Source organism: Phalacrocorax aristotelis, chromosome 2 (genome assembly GCF_949628215.1).
Source record: "Phalacrocorax aristotelis chromosome 2, bGulAri2.1, whole genome shotgun sequence".
Taxonomy (NCBI): Eukaryota; Metazoa; Chordata; class Aves; order Suliformes; family Phalacrocoracidae; genus Phalacrocorax; species Phalacrocorax aristotelis.
In genome coordinates this window covers 104,630,060-104,637,710 of record NC_134277.1, presented here as the reverse complement: position 1 = coordinate 104,637,710, position 7,651 = coordinate 104,630,060, and positions in this window count along the sequence as shown.

Below are 7,651 nucleotides of genomic sequence, written 5' to 3'. Positions count from 1 at the left end.
AACCAAACGATGTGCTAATGAGTAGTATAAATGCTGGTCCTCAAAGGTCATTCTCTTCTTTACCAGCAAAGGCATAATTAAAGATTCTTTGCACCATTCAGTATTAATGCAAGACTCCAAATAACACTAATGAAATCAATACAATGAGTCAAGAATAATGTCCATTACCAGCTTATTCATCTATTATTTCCCTGAAGCTACTTAATGTTTATAAAAAGTACACCAAATTACATTTTACTAGTTTTATTAGATGCTCTTTTGGCACAGCAAAAATCCAGATGATGCTATATTTTAATTTTAAAATGTACTTATTTCATGGAGAACCTCTTAATCTTTTTCACTTTTAATCAGTCATTCTATATTATCATCTCCAGCTTGAATTTTTTAAATTCATAATTAACACAGAATGAACTCTCCGTAACTGAACAGAATTTCAATGAAAATGAAGATTTCCTTCAGTGGGAGAGATTTTAAGGGTAAGCAGTGAACTCAGATGACTGGCATTGTATTACTTCTGATGGTCTCCGGCACTAAGCCTAGAACACTGCTATAGGTGAAGCGTTCACCTAATTCTGATGAGTGGAGAAAGGGGGCAACAGACGTGAGAAACCAAAAGCTGTTGAATTCTTCACAGTAGCAAAATTTCAGCCAACAACATGCTTTTTCCATTTGCATTTTTGCTGTTATGGTGACTTTGACACCTTATATCTGAACATTCACATTTAAATCAGGGAGGGAGGAAATTAATAAAAAGTAAACCAGTAGTGGACAAGCTAAATATTTGGGTTTTTTTCTTTTTCCATGAAAAGCAGCCATTTGAAAATACTAAGCAGCACCAGTGGCAGTAATTTTTAGCATGGCACAACAAGGTCAATACGTTATTAACTTTACAATTCTTTGGGTAATAGATGAGACATGTTGAAGCAGCTTTTGGTTCATTTGGTATTATCCTCGTTATGGCTTTAGCTGGCACAAGGGATCAATATTTCTGAGCATTACACTAGTCCTGAACAGACAGAAGGACATATTGTTTATTTGGCTGCCTAGCGATATCTGACACAGGAGCCTATCGATTATATTATGGTATGAAAACCAGTGCCAACTAAAAGGATTGTTAACAGAACACCACGGTATGGTTACTCAAGAGCTGATTATTCAGGAGCAATCAAAAGATTAAACCTGGCAAATAATATTTAATCTTGAGGTTGGCTCTCTAGCAATCTCTGCTTTTTTAATCTTGCAAGGCTACTTCTCACTGACTTTAAATATTCATTTTATGAAGTGGTGCAGGATTCCCCAGAATCTACTTGATTTCAATTGCCAACAGTTAAAGCCTTTGGCAAAAATTATCCATTTAAGCAAATACAGCAGCTAGGCAGGAGATGGAATTACATTACTTTCCTACAGCTAGTTATGTTCTTGCCCAGTGTGTCCATTATTGTCCAGAAGCTTTTACAAGCACCATTACCCTAGACCCTTTAAAAACTGGCTGTAATGCAAGGTTAAATCTCTCAACTGCATTAAATCTCAATTCAAACAACCTCATTGTTATCACATATGCATTACTATTAGAGACACTCATTAGCACATCTATAGTTAAAACTAAGTTGTGGTTTTATAGCAAGTATCAGGTACGGAAATTTGATCTGAGGCCAAAAATGTCTACTGGGATCATTTGGATTCCTCTGTCTAGTCAGGAGCAGCCACAAGAATTTATTAAAATGAAAGGACATTTTGCAAATATAAGCTTTTCCCTACTGCCCCATCCCTTGCAATCAAAACCGTGTTCACCCACCAGCTAAGATAGGGAGAATATTCTGAAACCAGTTGAGAAAGAAACCTTAGACATACATAGGGTAAAAGAGAAGAGACAGGATGAAATAGCCTAATCCATGTCATAGACTTCTGGGAGTGAGGCCATCTGTATTGCAATACTTCACTTAATATCAAGCCTTTCCTCTGCATCGCTTGTGGCATTTGAAGATCTTTTAATATACTTATGATATATAATGGGCTGCATCTTGTACATTCTAACAAATGTTACAAAGGCCAATTAAGGCTTCCTACATATGGAAAAAGTGTAAAATTTAATTAAGATATCTGTCTTTAGAGTACAGACAATGGACAGCATCTGTTTTGTTTCTCAGCTTGAAACTCTCAAAATGGGATTGATAGGATCACAGAGAACCCTCTGGAAGGAGGAGCAGATTACTTCTGCTCTAGAGAGTATGCTGAGGGGTAAAATCTTTTTAGACTGGGATGAGGCACACAGACTTTAGGATGGGAAGAGGCAGAGAATGAGACTGAGGATGGAAAAAGCTCTCAGCATACTAAAGAGACTAAGACATTTCTGAGAGGAACAGGAAAGAAACACACAACCCAGTCCTTCCTGGTGGACCACACACCAGAGGAACACACAGGCTCTGATGCAACTCAAAACACATTAAACCCCCCAGATAGGTCCAGACACAGGAGACAGGACATAGGGACAGATTCATAAATCTTTTTGGTTTTCTTACTTATTCTTTTATTTTAAAGTTACCTATTAAGTTTTCCTCCTAATAAAACCTTTTCTAAAAGTTATTTTTAGAATCTTACAATTCAGGTCAGAAGCACCACAGGTATTTTTTGAGAATCCTCACTGTAAGGACAAATAGACCCACCTGAGGTCAATGGCTAAATATGGATTCTTAGTCAGGGGAAAAAAAAAAAAAGCCAAAACATATTTTAAATGATATAAGCATAAGATTCAGATGCTCTAACTTGATTCTTGATTCAGATGCACTAACTTGAACTCTCTAACTCTTTTTACCAGATAGTTTGAAGGAAAACACTTATTAAAGAAATATAACAATAATCAGGTCCTGAACTTAATGCAATGAACTCAGTTTTCTTGTAAAAGCAATAGATACTGTTATTATGTAAGATTTCCTTATTCTTGGGATAGGCTTATTCTTATTTTCCTCCTCTCATTGCGCCATACCAGAAATTTTTTGTCACCTATTACCTATTGTGACAGTCATACATAATTTAACTCAAGCCTTCCTGTTTCTCTCTTCCTGTTCCTGAGAACTCTCAATTTGGCTACGATTCTTACCAAACTGACCAGAAGAGCGGGCAAGGATCCACCGTTGTTTCACTATAATTTTACAATGTTGAAGTAGATACATTGATATACTTTACAGCCACTTTCTTTCACAGAACTTTTTGTTCTGTTGTCCATTTACAACTTTGGCCAAAACTGTAGGATTTATTCTTTCAACAATAAAAGCACACTTTTGGAAAGGTTGAAGGAAAACGGTCAAGGGATTTTCAGTTTAAAAGCTCTGACTTAAAATGGTTTGCAAGATTACCCTTTTAAAGATCAAGTGTTATGAAATTAAACGTTCACCAAATGTTTGAAAGGATCTTCAAAGGAGACATCAAGGGATGCAGAAGCATTTTGAGATAAAGGGCATTATAAAAGGCCTTGATACACAGCAGCAGTCAGCATTGCATGTTAGAAAAAGCAAAGAATCTTTCTAAATAAGTTGTGGGGGCAAGTTTTCCACAGATGTGCTTTATGTTACAATCACATTCACCAACATTCAGCTACACTATTAAGAAATAATATTTATCAGGGCTTGTTTGGTGCTAGTCGTTATGCGGTAAGAATAGAAAAGAGAAGAAACAGAAATGCATAGGAGCAGCCTTCACTCCCATTCTTTTGTCAACAGAGTGACAGCTAACCAGGTGCAAAAACCTCCTTGAAAAATATTGCATCTGCATGTCCTGGAATCACAGCAGAAGTTTTTGTTACAAAGATAGCCTTTCAAAACAAAAACTTCAGACAACTGGTCTGTCATGTTGTTTACTTTAGACAGGCAAGTAACATAGCTGCCGAACAAGCTAGAATATGCAGCCCTTAGACTAAGTGCAAGCTTTGGTTTTTCGTTTCTAAATAGGGTTGTTACAAACAACAACAACAAAAAAAACAAACAAACCACTTCTGAGTTCCTCAATAATTTATTTTGGTTAGCTAGGGAACCACCAGGAGTACTCAAAACTACACAGAGACAAATTCTGTTGTCTTATTTTCTCGTGTAGAACTTCACTGAACAAATGCTCCTTCTCTCAGTTAGGGTATTTATGGATTAAGACAAAACAAATTGCAAGGGTGGCAAAATGTGTTTGTTGGTGACCAAACTGAACAAGCACTAAGTGCGGGAATACCTTGCCTGTTTCTGAAGAGATCAGCCAGGTTTTACGGTTTGCTAATTGTTTCCACGAGACCTTCACTTCTGGTTCCCACAACCTTCTGTTCCTTTCCATTGTCAGAAAGCTCTTTCTGTGGATTCCTAGGGTTAGTCGCTTTTTTTCCTGTTCCATACGTTAAGGCTGCAGAAGCAGAGCAGCGGGGATATTAATGGAGTGCTAAGTAGAGCAGCGGGAAGGTAAATGGAGCAGCAGCCAGCAAACAACCAAAAGCTGAAGGAAAATACTTGGTGAATTGCTTCTTTCCCTCCTTAGCACTGAACTACATGACGGTGAACTGCAAAAGTACTTATTTATTAAAACCCATGTGACATACTAGATGTAGAAGCTGAAGGAGAGCAGGCTGTTTAGATTTGTTAAAGATGTATTGTCTAGACCAAGGGCATCAATATATTCTAACTATTCTTTAAAATTTACTGTGGGATGGTCAGAACCAGAAAAAAAAAATAATCTACAACTTTATTTCACAGAGTCTCTATCACAATATGTAAAGTACCTCCCGTTTCTTTTTTCCCAAGATATCAACTAATGATTATTTCAAGGGACAAAAACCTCACCAAACAGCATAGGAAAATAATGTGTCCAATTCTCTTGCCATGAAGACTTCATTACATATCTGTTTAGAAATAGCTTTTAACAGAAACGACAGCAGCATCAAAATTAAGTAGTTCTAGATGGATGTTTTCCCTCATTTATCTGTAACAATAGGTTCTGGCCTTTTGATATTGTCAGATTTTTTGAAAGCAATAGGTGGGTTTGGTATATTTTCATAATTGCCTCTGGATGTTATGCCAAAGTTGAGTGTTTTTCAAATAAACAAAAGGCTTACAACTAAAACTTTTCAGTTCCAACATACAGTTGCTACTGTATTCTTTTTACACATCATTACGTATCTAAGCCTCTTTCGGCATTGCACCAGCAGAGGCAACTGCTACTTGTCCAATGGATGCCTTTGTTCCTCCTCCTCTTCCACTTGCAAAGAGAAAAATGCATGCAAAGTTTTCCAGGTGCTACTACTGTTAGCTTTTTGCTTTATCTTTTTGTGCGGTGAATAGCATTGAAATATACATTAGCTGAACTTTACATCACTGTTCAATGCAATATCATACAAGATTAGAAGATGTTTTAATTTTAAGAACTGTTTTACATGCACACTCATTCTTTCATAGTCAAATGCTCACAGGAATGAAGATGCACGTTTCCAAGCAGTCTGTGCAAGATGACTTGTGGTGAACATGGCGATCAAGGATCATCAACAACCACTGAATTCTTAGTATGTCTTCTGTCGTAGGCTGGGAACGTGCTGGCTTTTGGATGTAACTTTTATACAGTTTATGACTTGACAGTGACTGCAAACTTTTAATCCTGTGTCACCTCTATGACTCATTAAACAACACATATTCACCCTTTGTGTCTTCTTTTCTACCTATAGCCTGTCCTTTAGTTTAGGCTTTCTTTTGATTCCCTAAACTGAATGTTACTGAGAAACTGCATGCAGATGTGCTATGATTTTATTAAAATACCGACCTAGATGCCATCAACACATATAATTCTTTTACCTCTTCTTTCACCATTTCCTCTAGTGCTTTCACACCCAAATATTCCCATTCATACATTCTTTATACTAACAGTAACATTTCTATTGCATATTTCTATAATCCTTTCACCTGAACTTTAGTCTAATCACATCACGTAACTTCTGCTTCAATCGTATGACTCTACTGAGAATCAATGTCATTCTTTCCAGACTGAAGCCCTGAAGCAAAGATTAAAGTCTGTCACACTTAGAGTAAATATGAGATATCTAGAGACTTTCATTTTCTCAGAATGATTCTAAACCTAACTGTAGTTCTTAACAAAATCACCTCTTTCAAGATCAAGAAAGCACCCTCAGTATGTTTGTGGATGATACTAAACTGAGGGGAGCACTTGACATACTGGAAGGCTGGGCTGCCTTTCAGAGACATGAAAGGTCTGAAAAAATTACTCTACAGAAACCTTATGAAGTTCAACAATGGCAAATGCAAAATCCTGCATCTGGAAGGAACAGAACAAGCTGATGATGTCTGTCTGGGGAGCATCTTTGCAGAAAAGCACCTAGGTGTCTTAGTGGACAAAACGTTGAGCATGAATCTACAGCATGGCTTTGCAGCAAAGAGGACTAACCACATACTGAACTGCCTTAGCAAGAACATAGCTAGCAGCTCAAGGGAACTCCCCTCAATTCAGCAGCTGTGAGACAGCATCTGGAGCACTGTGTTCACTTTTGGGCTTCCCAGTCAAGAAAGGTATGGGCATACTATAGCAGGTCCAGCAGAGGACAGTCGATACCATTAGGAGGCTGGAGCATACTATCTGCGAGAAGGGGCTGACACAGCTGAGGTTGTTCAGTCTGAAAAAGAGACTGCTACAGGTGTGGGTGTGAGTGAGGTATGTGTGTGTGTCTTACTTCCCTCTTTAAATACACCCTAATGGAAAGTATCAGTGAAGCTAGATGGAGCCAGACTCCTCTCAGAAGTGCATAGTGACAGACTGAGAGGCAACATGTACAAGTTGCAGCATGGGAAAGTCCAATCTGGTTTCAGGTAAAAACTTTTTAACTCTCAGGGTCCTCAAACACTGAGCAGGAGCCCAGGGCAGTGGTATTATTTCCATCCTTGGAGATATTCGGCATTTAACTGGACAGAGTATCAAGTAACCTGATATAACTTGAGCCTGTTTTGTCCCTTCCAACACAAATTATCCTATGAGTACTAAAGAAGCCTTTGCAATCAAATGCTCCCTGTAGTCTTATTCACATGAATGAAAATCTGGCAGAAGAATACAGTTACAAAGTTTTAGTTAAAAACACTAATCATTTGGTAATGAAAAGGAAAAAAAAATCAAGTTACCTAATTTGTGCCAAACATCTGGAATAGGGGCATACTACTGTTTAAGTCACCTAGCACTTTTCCAGATATTTTCCAAAGTCTGCATTTCAATTTCTGCCACACATGTACAAGATGCTTTCCTTTTAATGAAAAAGTTAGAGAGGAAACAATATCTTGTTTAACGAATACTTCAAAGTTAAATTGAGTTTCCAGGAGGATAAAAAGCTGACAGTTCTCTGCCTATATCCAGTCCATTTCTAATTCCGGGGATGTATATGAGTGTCCCCATGCACCTGTAACAGGTTCCAGGAGGGGGAACTACAGAATTATTATCCTACTGCTTTAGTCTCAAATCTGACATCTAAACGTCCTCTTATTCCTAGACTGGTATTTTCTGTGAACGCTGACTAGTTGCCTATTTGACTGAAATGGCAAAAGCCTTTATTACAAGAATCTAAAAGTGTGTGTTTTCCCAGTAGGGCAACCGTTACTCATAGAAAATAGATTTCAAACTCTAACAACCTTGT